Source organism: Pteropus medius, unplaced genomic scaffold (genome assembly GCF_902729225.1).
Source record: "Pteropus medius unplaced genomic scaffold, Ma_sr-lr_union100, whole genome shotgun sequence".
NCBI classification, from domain to species: Eukaryota; Metazoa; Chordata; class Mammalia; order Chiroptera; family Pteropodidae; genus Pteropus; species Pteropus medius.
Genome location: NW_024344370.1, coordinates 2,407,384 through 2,423,348, shown reverse-complemented (window position 1 = coordinate 2,423,348; position 15,965 = coordinate 2,407,384). Strand labels below are relative to the sequence as shown.

Genomic DNA, 15,965 nt, shown 5'->3' with positions numbered 1-15,965 from the left:
TTTTTTTTTTTTTTTTTTAACAAAGGAAGCAGGGAACAAGCAATGGGAAGTTGGTGTCAAAATGCAGAAAAACCTCCCAGCAAGCTTCTTGCAACCACCCAGGATTTAGAGTCTTGCTGGCCGCTCTCTTTTCAATACCAGAATTTCACACATTTCAATGACTATTATGACTTCAAAGAATCAAATTTTCATCATTGTCCGTCATCTGCCGGTTGATTTGTATAAAGGAGTTCTTCTGCATGCACTCCAAACAAAAGCCTCCTTACTTTTGTGGCTATATATCAAGTTTAAAAGTTTTGTTTGTGACAGTTGTGTCTTTGGTAAATTAGGGTAACACTGAAGGAGTGCAGCTGCTCTGCAGGAACCTCCTTTTTGGCACCATTTCACTTAAATAAAAACTGAATAATTAGCTTCTGCCTTTATTAAACCACAAAAATGCCACTGGCCTTAGTAATTACTTCCGGTTGCCCCACCCACTTAACCTTAATAGTTTATGCTTGTCATAAAGAGAAATAAATGAAAAAGGTTTTCTCTACTTTAGATGAATTCTTGATAGATATCTCAGTGCTCTCAGAAGAGCCAAAATTTTTACCAGGCCCTTTTGGTAACAAGTTCACTAAATTGCTTGTTGTTGTATATCAATGGTGAAAAGTTTTAATAGAGCACATACTGAAACACTAAGTACAAATATTGCTTTTAGAAGCTTGTTCTACTAAAGGCTATCAGTTACCAATTATGTGTCTAAATTTATTTTAGAGCTAAACTGATCTAAATTTGATGACTGTGTTTATATTCTACCTCAACCATGAAAGATGTTAATAAAGGAAAACCATTTTATTATGTGTAATAAAAACTTCAAGTACCCTACAGATACCTAATACAAGAAATTCATTAAAGGGTCTCATAAATAATGAAGGACATTTTATAAAATAAATTTTATAATTTGAAAAAGGTAGAGTTGGCAGGTAGCATAACCATATTTACTTACCACATAAAAACTTTTAAACACTTCTAAAAAGTTAGTGTCCACAGTGATTCAGATACAATCAAAATTTTTAAAATAAATTAGAAGTGTGCCAGCAGAACCATTTTTGTTTGTAAAGGCAACACACTAATGTGGGAGTCCAGCGAGGTAATGAAACAAGTGTCAGAATGTGAATTCCATTATATTTTGCATGCTGAGCAAAGCTATCGTAGATTCAAAAGTTTTAAATGGAATATTAAGATACAAATGGATCATAAAAATGATATTGCTAATCATATAAAGAGTAAAAAACTAAATAATCAGAGATATGTGTCTCAATCTCAAACTATTTTCATTACTCCTAGATCCTTCTGTGAAGGATAAAGTGGAGCAATGGCTAAATGCAAAAGCCTGAGTCAAAACTGGGTTAGAATCCTAACTCACAACTTTTGGCAAATTAAGACTTCTTCTAATTCATCATATAATGAAATCAATTAAATGGGGTATAAGGAGGACTAAATAATGTATGTAAAGTGCTTATCTTGTATAATAAAAACAATGTGTCATTTATTCAACATATTTTTCAGCATCATGAATTAGACAGTGGACATAATGCTCAACAGTATAGACATGATCTCTATTCTCATGAAAATTACTACTGAACTTTTTAAAAGGTCAGAGTGAACAAGTAACGAAAAGTTGGTATCAAGATGGGGCAAATATTCCACCTTCCTTGAAAAATTTGAGTTAGTAGTTAAAACACAACAAAGAATTTTGTAATTAGCGTAAATTGCTTCAAGTCTGGAAGAGAGAAAAACCTAGCTTTCCTTTTTAAATAAAGGCTAAATATTCCATTTCTTACATATGTAGAAAACACTGAGTACAATATATGTTAAATAAATTTGTTTTATTAGGTATATAACCACATACTGAAAAGTCTATGACATTCATGAAAGTGAAAGAATAAAGTATAATTTACCTTTGTTCATTTTAATTAAAATTGCTAGATTCTACTAATGCCAAGTTATCTGTGCCAGGGGCCACAGAAGATATTTCTTAAAAGACTTTATTCCTGGATTTAAGAAGACTCTCCCATGGGAGAGTGGGAGTGGTAACTAAATAATCATACTATGAAACAGAATATTGACTAAGAACAAAGAAATATGAGTCAGATTAAATCTGGAGGAACCTAAGCTCCACTATTTGCTACCTGTGCAGTACTGACAAATTGCTTTAACTCCCTGTATTAGTGTCCTCCTTTAAAAACTGTACAACAAAACCTACATTATGGCACTGTTTGGAAGGATCAAATAGGATATTAAGTAAAATATGAAAAATGCCAGGGTAAATAAGAGACTGCATTTAGTTTTAAAGGTAAAACAGTGTCAAAAAAAAAAAAAAAAACCTGACCAAAGAGGGAGAGATAATTCTTTCAGAAGACTTAATTTTAAAAGACACTGTTAAAATATTATAAAAATATTAGAGAAATTTAAAAATATATCCATATGCTTAACATCCTAACAACTACTTTCTTATTTGCATTATTTACCAATAATTATCTATATACATATCCATCTTATATAGTTATATCATTTTACGCTGATTATTTCTAAGTATCACATCACTAACTTTTGGCCATGTAGCTACCCATCTTCATATTTCTTGTTTCAATGGCCTTGTTAATAACCTATTAAATTGATGTGCCACAATTTCTTAGCCGATTCCTTATTATTGAAAAATCAAATTATTTTGTTATTAATGCTTTTTAAGTTTAGATTACTGCAGTGAAAATCTCAGTAACCTAATTCCTTTAAGGTTAGTCAATGAAAGCAGAATTACTTGAGTCAAAGGTTATAAGAATTTCCCTGGTTTCTGTTGTGTTATCAAATTGTTTTCTGAATGGGTGGTAAAATTTTATATTGCCACCCACCATGTAGGCCAATTTCCCTTTATTCTCTCAAGGCACAGAAAAACAGGCATATATTAATTGGCTTGAATTTATTTAGTGTGTGTGTTTTCCATACAATACTATAAAGGGGAGGATCATTTTGATTTTTGACTTGTAAATAAAAATACAAAAAATTAACAAATTTCCTCAAAATTGACCCAAATGATGTAATGTCACTTTATAAAAGCTGCTACCTGAAGTAACAGGCATGAAAAGGTAATACTCATCTAAAATCTAACTGCTCAAAATAACTCTGGAACATCATATAGATGTACAACTTCTTTGTAATGGTGTGGGAATGGGAAATATTTTCATTATCTTCACTGTACATAGCTGTGGGGGTCCAGAAGAAGATGTGCCTCAGTGATACGCAGATTACTTCTAGCTAAAGGCAAGTTTAGCTTCTGGCTTAAGAGAATATTCTGCCCCTCTCTCTTAACTACCTAGAAATATTTGGATTAGAGGCATTAAAAGATTATCAGAGATAACTCCTTTTGACCTATCTATAGGCTAGGACAAACCTCTATTTACTAAATGTCTGCTCTTCTTATCATCCTGCAATGACCTTTGGAAGTCCCAAAGGCACCTTGCCTCATCCCCAGTTCAGGCTGTCTTATATACCTCAAATCCCTTATCTCTGAACCTCTCAAGTATGCAGGGGCTCCCGTGCACTTGATATTAAATTTGATTTTCTTTTGTCAATCTGCCTCCTGGTGATTTAATTACTTGGCCAGCCAAAAGATTTCTCCATGTCCACATAGTTCTATTTTGTAGTATGATTTGACATATGGCATAGCCAAATTAAGTCTACTAAGCAGTTATTTTATAACTGTATGCTACAATTTTTTAAAATTATATAGAAATAAGTTTTGTTTTCCTAGAATTAGGAAATTTCTTCCATCTTTACAAGGAAATACTTGAAACAATCTTTGTTTTCTAATTTTATAACAACTGAAAGTTACTTTAAAAAAGTCATGCTTACCAAATGATCAATTCTGCTTCAATGAAGTATGATTCATTGAAGCATTCTAAAAGTTATTAAGCTAATAAATTTTTTAAACTTACAAGATGTAATAATGATGAACATTTTAATAGCTGAAAAACTTTTTTCCCCCGCTTTTTAATCCTATTTTCTGGATTTTTAAATCACTAAGTGATATTGCTTTATTAGGTCACATAGTAGCTTTTTCAGAAGTTGCAATAATAAAAAAAAATTTGGCCACAAAGCACTTGGAACTTATAGAGCATACTGTATTTTGAAAAGATTGTTATCCCTTAAACAGTCCACCTTATACCCTGGTAGTAAATTACAAGGCTGACATATTCGCAACATACATTAAGAATTATGAAAACAAATGCCAGAGAAATACAAAATAATTGTTGAATAACATCAGGACAAAGGAACTGAAGGTAGATAAACTTCCTAAAATTAAGTGACAGCTTAAGCAATAAATGAAATTAATCAAATCTGGAAAGGAAGCTGAAAAAAAAATAATGGACCCAAAGCTGAATGTTTCTGATTTAATTAAGCAATATTCAAGAGGCAATGGCATGCAAGTCAAACTAGATTTCAAGGAGACACAAAAAAGTATAAAACAATTCCTTGTTAATTTAGCATAAGAATAAAAGTTAAACAACACAACTGAGGTTTGCTTTCTGACTTAAGAACTGATGTTGGTTAGTTAGCTGAAAATATTAGTGAAAATGAGATCACTAAGTAAATACATACAAGTGTGCATGCATGCACACACATACTCACACCTTAAACACTGTATTATAACTCAAAAAACATACATGTACATTCTTTTAATAATTTCTGAGATAAAGCTAGCTCTCTTTCAGTATAGATCAAATGATTAGAATTCCAAGTGTTGTTTCTTCCATAAACTACCAAGCAAAACTATCTACAATTTATAGTGTTTTTAATGCGAAGTGAGAATAAAAAACATTTGTGAAGCCATCTGAGTTCAAATCTGTCTAGAATTTCATGATTTCTATTTACATCATAAATAGAAATTTCACCTCTACCTATTTGACAGAAATTGTCGGAAATTCACTTTTATTGTCTTTTCAAAGTATTCAATAGAACTGTCATAGAAAGAACTCTTTGTCCCTCATATAGCATTCAGATTGTAGTATTCATTTATTTAACTTTATTTTTTAATTTTTAGTTTTCAATTAGAGTTGACATTCAATATATATTAGTTTCAGGTGAACAGCATAGTGGTGAGACATTTATATAATTACAAAGTGATCCCCATGATTAGACTAGTACCCACCTGGCACTATACATAATTATTACATTATTGACTATATTCCTTTTGCTATACTTCACATCTCTGTGACTATTTATAACTACCAATTTATACTTCTTAATCCCTTCACCATTTTCACCCATCCCCCCAACCATTCCTCACATCTGGCAATCACCAGTTTGTTCCCTGTATCTATGAATCTGTTTTCATTTTATTTGTTCGTTTATTTTGTTCCTTAGATTCCACATATAAGTGAAATCACATGGTATCTGACTTTCTCTGTCTGATGTAATATCCATTTAAATTATGTAATTACAACGTCAAGTAAAACTGGCATTGAAAGGTGTGGGGAGAAAGCACAACTGAGTTTTGGTAAGCATGTGACTCAATCACTGAGAGCTGAAATCTGGCAATACACTAAAATGAAAGCTGAATTAAATCATAGTGTAGTAGTGTCAGGGTGTTAGTATGTTTTATAGAAAGAATTGAGAGAATCAATAACTGAGCAAATCATTACAGTTTGATTTAAAAAAGTAAAGATTCTTTAACAAAGCCATTATTATAAAAAACCATCACAACATAGTACATGGACTTTCATTGCCAATCTCAATGATAGAGTAACAGATACCAGACTACTGCTCTTGCCATGTAAAACTATAAAACTAGGAAAGTTAGTTTAAGCAATTATTTTCAGATATGGGACAACTGGAAAACAGGCAGCATCATACTATAATCTCTGAAAGAAAGAAAATTCATTACACAGTCCTACAACTGTCCCATCTTTATGCCTAGAGGCACATTCCAGACAAAAGTAGAACCCAAGCAGAACATAGCAGTCTCACTGAGTACAGAAGGTAGGAGGAATCGAGTTCAGGGCTGCTGAGGTGGACTAACATTTGTAAGGCAGACTTCTGAAGAGGAACAATCAAGCAAGAAAAAGAAATAAAAGGCATCCAAATTGGAAAGAAAGAAGTAAAATTCTGTTTGCAGATATATAGGATGTCAAACACACAAAACTTATTAAAGCTAATGAACAAGATCAGGAAAGAGGCAGGATAAAAAAAAAAATCAACACACAAAAACCAGTTGTTTCTATGCATTAACAATGAACAATAAAAAAAGGAAATTAAGAAAACATTTCTATTTGCAATAGCATCAAAAAGAATAAAATACTAAGGAATAAACTTAAGCAAGAAGGTGAGAGACTTGTACATTAAAAACTACAAAACACTGCTTAAAAAAGCAAATAAACGGAAAGATTTTATGCGTTCATGGACTGGAAGTCTTAATATTGTTAAGATGACAATACTACCCAATGCAATCTACAAATTCAATGCAATTCCTATCAAAATTCCAATAAATTTTCTGCAGAAACAAAAAATTCATCACAAAATTAGTATGGAATTTTTGCTTCAAACAATCTTGAAAAATAAGAATTGGGTGGACTCATATGTCTTGATTTCAAAACTTACTACAAAGCTGCAATATTTGAAAGTGTGGTACTGGCATAAAGACAAATATATAGACCTATGTAACAGAATAGACAGCCCAGAAATAAACTCTTGCATGTATAGTCAACTGATTCTCAACAAGAGTGCCAAGACCATTCAATGGGGAAAACACCAATAAATGGTGCTGGGGAAACTGCATATCCAAATGCCAAAGAATGAAATTTGATCCTTACCTTACGCCATATAGAAAAGTTAACAAACTGGACCAAAGACCTAAATATAAGAGCTAAAACTATAAAACTCTTAGAAGAAAACACAAGAGGATATCTTCTTGACATTTAATTTGGTGAGAATCTCTTGGATATATCAACAAAAGCACATGCAACAAAAGAAAAAAATAAATTGGACTTCATCAAAATTAAAAACTTTTGTGCATCCAAGGATATATATCTGATAAAGGATTAATTATCCAGAATCCATAAAGAACTCCTATAACTCAATTAAGAAAAAAAAAAAAACAAATCAAAATTGCATAAAGTACTTGAATAAACATTTCTCCAAAGAAGATATACAAACAGCCAATGAGCACATGAAAAGATGCTCAATATCACTAGTCTCAGAAAATCAAAATAAAAACCACAGAGATACCAACTTCACACCCAGTAGGATGGCTATTATCTAAAACAGAAATTAAACGTGAATGAGGCTGTGAAGAAATTGGAACCCTTGTGCATTACTGGTAGGAATATGAAAATGGTACAGCTGCTCTGGAAAAGAGTACATAGTTCCTCAAAAAGTTAAACACAGAATTATCATATAATCCAACAAATCCACTTCTGGGTATACCCCAAAGAACTGAAAGCAGAGACTAGGACAGATATTTGCACCCTCATGTTCATAGCAGCATTGCTTACAACTAAAAGGTAGAAACAACCCATATGCTCATTGATATATGAATGGATAAACAAAATGTGGCATATACATACAATAGATTATATAATCTTAAAAAAGATTAAAATTCTGACACATGCTAAAACATGGATGAACCTTGAAAATATTAAGCTAAATGAATTAAGCCAGTCACAAAAAGACAAAAATAGTACGATTCTGCTTATATGAGGTACCTATAGTAGGCAAACTCAGAGATAGAAGATATTATAAAGGTTAGCAGGGACTGGAGGAAGAGGTAATGGGGAGTTACTATTTGACGGGTTTAGAGTTTGTATGGAATCATGAAAAAGTTCTGGAAATGGATAGTGGTGATGTTTGCACATTGTAAATGTGCTTAAAAAAGGTTAAAATGGTAAATTGTTATGTATAATTTTAAAAAATTATAAGCTAAAAAATGGTTAAAATGGTAAATTGTTATGTATAATTAAAAAAAAAAAAATGGAAGGACATCTTTAAAGTGCCCCAAACCTTCAACCTATATTTCTATATCCAATGAAAAGGTCGTTATGGACTAAATGTCCATATCATTTACTACCCCCCATATCGCCCCCAAATTCATATACTGAAGACTTAACCCCAATATAACAGTATTTGGAGATAGGGCCTTTGAAGTAATTAAGATTAGATAGGACATGATGTGGGGTCCTTGTGACAGGATTAGTGCCTTTATAAGAGACACCAGAGCATATGTGCTCTCTCTCTCTCCTCCCTCCCCACCTCGTTCTCTCATTCTCTGGTTCTCTCTCCCAGCCCTGTGAGGACACAGTGATAAGGCAGCCATCTACAAGCCAGGGGGCCAGTCCAAACCAGAAACCACACATGGTGGCATCTGGAACGTGGACTACTAGCCTCCAAAACCATGAGAGATAAATTTCTGTTAAGCCACTCAGTCTATGTTATTTCATTATGGTGGCCTCAGCTAAGGCAAGGTCTGTCAAAAGCAGAGGCAAAATCAAAGTGATTCCAGATAAACAGAAGCTGAGATATTTTGCCCTAACAAATCTGTACTACAAAAAATGTTCATAAATGAAGTTCTTCAGGCTGAAGGAAAGTGGTACCAAATGGAAATCTGTATCTACATAGAGAAATTAAGAGCATCAAGAATGGTAAATGTGTGGATAAATATAAAAGACTTTTATTTCCTTATTTTTTAACAGATAACATTGTTTAAAGCAATATTAATAATTTACTATTAAGTTTGTAACATGTGGAAGTAAAATGTATGTCAATATTAACACAAAGGACTACAGGGATAGATAGAAGCACTGTTTTAAGGTTCCATTGTTACATGTAAAGTGACATATCACAGGTTCATCAGACTGTAAAAAGTTAGGATGTATATCGTAAACCTTAACAGAACCACTAGAAAAAAGTACAGCTAAAACATCAATAGAGGAGCTAAAATGGCTTTCTAAAAATGTGCTCAATCCAAAATGAAGATGGGAACAATAGTGAGGGAGAAGGGAAAGGGAAGAGTAAGAGGAGAAAAGAAACCATATGAGAATTAAAAGGCAGAGATTATCAAGTTAGATAAAATAAAAGCAAGAGCCAAATATATGAATAAGGGACACGCTTTAAATATAAGCGCACCAATAGATTAAAAGTAAAAGGGTGGAATAAGATGTACCATGCAAAACTAAGAATAAGAAAAAAGGAGCAACTATATTAATGTCAACATAGTAACTTCAGAAAAAGGATTTGCACAGGGATAAAGAGTGATGTTACATAAGAATAAAAACATCAATTCTTCAAAAACATATAACAATCTTCAATTTTATACACATAATAGCACTTCAAAATAAGTGAAGCAAAAAAATGATGCCAACTAATAGCTGTTAACACTTCTTTCTCAGTAACTGATAAAAGATATAGGCAAAAATATAAGGATAAAGAAAATTTGAATAACACTATTAGCTAACTTAAAGTTTAATTGAAATTTATAGAACACCAAACCCAAAAATTAGAAAATGCACTCCTTCTAAATGTGCATAGAACATTAATCAAGATAGAGCATGTTCTGGAACATTAATCAAGATAGAGCATGTTCTGGACCATTAAAAAAAGTTTCAGAAAAATTTTAAGTTGAAATCATAAAGAGTATGTTTTCAAAATTAAATTAGAAATCAATAAGAATGTAGTTCACCGAAGAAATGATGATGATAAGTACTGTAGATATTTTAGTGGGCGATCACCTTGCATTGCTCTGGAAAGGCTTTGTAACAAAAAGAACTATAGACACATAAAACAGGAAGACTGTTTCATAACTTCCTCAGCCACATTCTTTATACAACAAACTCTGTTATGATGCAATATTATAGTAATAGCAGTAGTAATACTAATTGCTATACACTGGCCTAATATTTTACAAATATTTATGACAGAAATCTATCGATCTACATATCCATAAATTGATAGTGTGTGTAATGATGGCTAAGTTCATAATGTTGATTCTCAGTATGTACTAAGCTTTAAAGTCCTTTCTAATTCAATGCTACATCTTTTAAGTATGTGTTTTTACTATTTTCTAATTCTTAGATGTACAGTATTTATATATTAGATAGAATCTGTTATACCCTGTGCCAGAGTCTGAAAGGCAGCCATAGAACTGGACCATGAATACTAGAAAAAAGTACAGGCTATGAAGAGTCATATCTCTCAAATTATATGAAATTAATAAGTAAAAACCTTTTCAGAAGTATTCTTTATCAATTGTCTTTAGGTATCAAAAATATTTAAAATATTAATACTAAATCATTTGATTTAGTAGTTCCACTTCAAAGAATCAATCCCAAAACAAAGTTATTATCAAAGATTTGACTTAGGTACAAAGGTGTTCATTCTAGCATTGTGCATAATTGTGAAAATTATAAAACAATCTGCTATAACACAATAGATGTTATTATGGTATAGCTACACAATGGGAAATTATAACTCTACTTACAATTATGCTTTTCAATACTTTTAAAGATAAAAAATATTCGCAATATAATGCAAGTAAAAAAATAGGACATCAAACTATAAAGTATGTATATTCACGACTGAGATTAAAATTTTAACTTTCTTTATACTTTAACATTTCCAAGTTAATGTTTCTACAATGTGCATGTTTTACTATTAAAATCAGTAAAAATACCTTTTAAAATTAGTTTTATGACTAAATATAATGTATAATAATACAAATAAGGCCTTAAGAAACTTTTGAGTAATATAGTTTAAAATTCCCACCATTAAAAATAAGTTATAAGTGACTAAAATAATTTCTCATTGGAATGATAATTACATAGCAATACATCTACACAATTGTCAGAATCTATGTAAAGAGTAATCATCACAAATAATTTAGTAAAATTCTATACGCTGTTAGAAAAGGCAAGTTACATGACAAAAACTGTTAACTACCAAGTATAGATACACATATATTATTCACAAATAATTACACCTAATATAAGACCATTATAAATTAGGGCCAACATTTTGCTCCAAGATTCCCTAGAACTCAGCATCTGAACAGCAAATGTAAGTCAGAACAGTAGTCCTCTCAATTAATTCGGATTCAATTAAAGATAACAATTATAATATAATGTGCAAATCATGGCATTATTTTTTCCAGTTAGTAAATGTCTTCAAAAGTCCTGTATATTCTCAAGGGGAGAAATAAGACCTGAGGGGAAAAAAACGATTAGAAGGGAGGGCCTCTTTGTCTCTCCTCTCTAGATCTGACGTAGCTCTCTCATCATTTTGGAAAGAGAGGAAGAAGTAAAAGAAAAGGGACAAAAGAAAGAGAATTATGGGGAAAAAGAAGAAAAGGGGAGGAAAAACAACAAGGGGAGTAGAAGAAACAAAGTGTAGTATAAAAAAGAAAAGAATTACAACAGCCAAAGAACTGGCCAGAGAGCCCAAACCAGACAGCCAGAAGGTGCAGAGGAAGAGAAAGAGCCAGCCACTGGAAGGGAGGTCTGAAAGGGGTAGAGGGCAACACAAACAGCCAGAAAGGGAAAGAGATGACTGTCAGCTACATTGTCAGCAGAAGAAGAAAAGAGAGTCACAAAGACAAACTCCAAGCAGCAGAGAAAAAGACAAAAAGGGAGGCAGAGAGAGTCGAAGTAGAATCAAAGTTAAGATAAAGACACAACCATCATCACCAGCCCATGACACCACCTGAAGCAAGGTGCAGAAGTTTAAACATATTTTTGGCTTTGTCAGCACCAACATGATGGACAGCAGCTCAGCCAATTTCTTACCTTTCTATACCTTGATTACAAATATCCACTAACTTTTTCTCCCCTTTTGGGGGGTGGTGGTGGTGGGTGGGAGAGCCATGGAAAGTGGGAGATTTGAGAAAGAAGATGAATTTAATATTCCAGGTCCCAATATGACCTTTGTCATAAAGCAATTTCAAATTTGGAGATTCTTTAATAGAAAAATCAGTGAATTGTTATATCATGTGAGAAATTTAAAACACAAAGACAAAAACTCCTTTTAGAAAGTAGTGGTTAAAAATATAATAACTGGTTAAATACTTTTTGAAAACTATAAAAAAGATTCATAATAAAAAAAAAAAAGGCATGACTAAAAAAAATCTTACCTGATCCAGCCCCTGCCTACCTCTTTGACCTCATTTTATATCAATCACTCCCCCTTTCCCACTATGTCATAGTTTTCTTTCTCTTCTCTGACTACTACCCGCTAGTCTGCACTTTGTGGCATTACCTTTTTCCTCTACCTGGTATGCTCTTACGTGGGATTCTCATAAAACTGGCTCCTTCTCATCATTCAGATCTTAATTCACATATCATACCTTCACAAAGTGGCTTTCCTTGATCGCCTTATAAATAACCCCTATGACATCCAACCTTGTCAGCTACTCTCTATCCTATCACCTTGAGTTTCTTCTATAAAATTCATTAATGAAAACTTCTCAATGATTTATAAAGTTAGCATACGCTTACATATGAGAAATATAAACTCTAAAGGCAACGATGTTTTCCTTATTTACTGCTATATCCCCACGGCCTAGAATATGATACATAGCATGGACTCAAACAATTGAATGAACAAAAGAAAAAGTACAGTAACATTCTATACTATAAATAAGGGATGTTAAAAAAAAAAAATCCCTTGTAGGATCTGCACAAGTTTTCACAGTTGAAAACTCCTAGCCCTGGAGGACTTAAAGTCTCTAAACAGTCTAGGTGCAGATCACGCAAGGCAAATTTGAATGTTTAATACATTATAATGCTAACTAAACCAGAAACCTAATTTTAATATTTCAGATGTCAAATCTCAAACTATTCAATTAGGTTTAAAAACCTTTTTAATTGGTAGATTTTAATTATAATAATATAGACTCCGTAGTCATTGTAATAGATGCAAATCGGTACACTAATCAGATCCTCAGTTCTTGAATTTAAATTAGCACTTTCAGCCCAATATTTTGGTATATATCTACATGTTGCTCAGAGAAAGGCAAGATCATTTTTAAATATCTATTTTATTGGAGGCATTAAAATTAAAAAAAACTCTCATTAACTAATATGCAATATACTCAAAACTCAAAGAAGTATTAAACATGAAACAAACTGGACAAAAAGCCTATTCACACATTCTTGAAAAGTATGTCTTATAAGGAGGCAGTTTTGTGGACGCATAGTACATTGCATACAGTAAAGCTTCTATATCATTAACCTATTTTTTAAACTTCCTCATCTTGCAAAACATGAATGATGTTTGCCAGCTTGCAAGTGGTATTTTGAAGAGTAGAATCTGAGCACAGACTAAGTTATGTAAAATTAGAAAGCCTGAACACAGAAACAGAATCAAAGTTTGCTAGTTTCAAATTCTGAGATCTGCATTCTCCTTTCCTTTGCTCTAATTCTATTCCCAGAGATCCAGTAGAGAATAAATAATTGTCACCAAAAGATGTTACTCCTATTTTCTTCACTTGCTCTCGTCCATGCCTTCACTAAGAACTTACTATAAGATGATGGACATGAGGCTTTAACAAGTTTAAGGTGGGTATTTGGATGAACTGAGTTCTGAAATTATCTGGCAAGCCATCCAATTAAAAAAACTATACAACTAAAAACAAAATACTCTTTTTTTACTACCAAAGAAACAATATAAAAACAAACATATTCAAATACAGTATAAAATAAATCATCAACACTCTGATATAATCTTTGATGATTCATTTATAATTATATTCAGTTAAATGAATAAAATTAAAAAACCAGTTTCCAAGGAGATAACACACAGCTGTGTACTTTAAATTCATTAAAGAAAATTAATGTTTTTTACATATAAATTGTGTAACTGCTAAAATGTGACAAAAAACTTAATATAACATCCAAATAAAATATCAATTCTACTTTAGTGAGAGTCAAAGATACTGCATAATAACATGCAAGAATTTTAAATTCTTGAAAGCAAGTGTCAAGTACTATACACAATTTCCATACACAGCAGGTAGTAAGGCAAGAAAAAAACTGACACAGTTACTCTCCTTAAAAGAGACATACAATGGAGAACTGTTACACAGCACTAGCATACTACAGATATATGCATTAAAGATGTTGTAGCTATTAACAGTTTAAACCTTTACTGTATTTTGCTAATTGGTACATAGAACCTTAAAGCTTTTGAAAGATAAAACATTCCAGTCAGTTCAATTCTCCAGCATTGTTCAAGTATTCCAAGTGGGAACAAAGAGGAAAATAAATCTGCTTTAATTGCTGAAGAATCATAGATAATAGAGATGGCTGAATATTGTAGATCTTTTGTTCCTCTCTAAGTATTTAATAAGCACAAGTTTTATACAGTGTGATAATATGTGATTTTAATTGGGAGTATACTTTACAAAGTTCTATATCAATATAATTTTATTTTGCATAACTGTATATAATAAATGATCTGACTTGTTTAATGAGTAGAAATATTTCTATTTTAAATGATTGAATAATTCTACTTCGATAAATTTTCAGTAATTTAAGAGCATGTTTACCCATAAACATAAAAGCTATTTTAATATTAGTTCATATGCTTGAGTATATATATCATGTGAAAGGAATATTAAATATAACTCAATCTTCTAAACATATAAGCAACCACTTACTGTGTGATTAATGTTACTGGTTCATAATACATTTATTAACCTATTCCAAAGGTGTAGAAAGAACACTTACTTCTAGCTATAGTAAGTCCACATTTTTCATTACTTGAGTTTTTGATATTTTTCAAAATCAGTATCTCTCCCCCTCCCCCACTTCCTCTCATACTTGAGGAAAAGGCTAATTAAAGAATGGCCATTTCACTATAAAATTTACACTTCCAAAACCATTAGTCATTACTTCTTCCTTAGAATTTTAAGCAACAGTATTGCTACAATCTTAAAGGCTATTCGCCTTTTTTTTTCAGTAGCTTGTGGGTAGTGTAAAATCAGAAGTACATTGTTAAGTTTTTTAAAAATAAAACTCTTTTCAAACTAACATTTAATCAATGCTTTTTTTCTTTTATTTTAATAGTTTCATCTAAATATAAAAATATAGATAAGCATTTGTAGACTGAAAAACATGAAGAAACATTATTCCATATTTAGTGAAAGTCTTAAAAGAACCCCACATGCTAAACTGCCACTGTGGAAGGTTCTCAAAAGCTGCTATTCTTTGATGTAAAATGAAATACTACTTAGTGAATAAAACATAAAAAAACTCCTGTCTACCCTTCAAAGAGACATATCCTTTGACCCAGTGCTCCAGACTAAAGCCTTGAAATTTTTGCACAAGAATGCTTCGTGAGGAAAGTCCAGACAAAACAGACACTTGAGATGCTAGAAGGCTGTATAATCCCAATCACAGACACTACTCCCTCCAATAATCTAGCAGAGATAGCACTGCCATACACCAAAAGAAAGTAATCTCACTAAAAGAAAACTGACCCCTTAAAAAAAAAAGCAGGCAGTCAAAGCAAATGTAAGCCTTTAAAGTTTATCTTTTTGTGCAGGTCACCTTTTAATGGCAGATATTTAATTTGAGTTTACAGTCTTATAAAAAGTTTTCATTTATAAACTTTTAGTATGTTAAGAGGCAAAAACAACACAAAACCAATACTTGTGTAGCAAATGTAATTGTTTTATTTTGGAAAGCTTACAAAAATTATTTTTACAAATTTCTTAGAGCAAGTTCAAGCAATGAAAAATTTAAAACCTATTAAAGTGACAAAAAAAGTCTATTAAATAACTTGTTGCTGCTCGCAGACATTCTAAAACAGCAATATTATCACCCAGTGTGCTACTAATACCATGTGCTTAATCATATGACAATTAAAAGAATCAGCAAGTAACAAAGCTTTAACTATGTTATTGCTATTTGGAAGAAACTGTCAAGCAGTAAAACACAACA

General features: G+C 31.9%; 1 protein-coding gene across 2 annotated transcripts in view; it reads right to left on the bottom strand.

Moving 5' to 3' along the window:
- The window catches only part of NDUFS4 (NADH:ubiquinone oxidoreductase subunit S4), an 88,161-nt gene that overhangs the window by 32,354 nt on the left and 39,842 nt on the right, over positions 1 to 15,965 (bottom strand). The gene's annotated exons all lie outside the window — the stretch shown is intronic.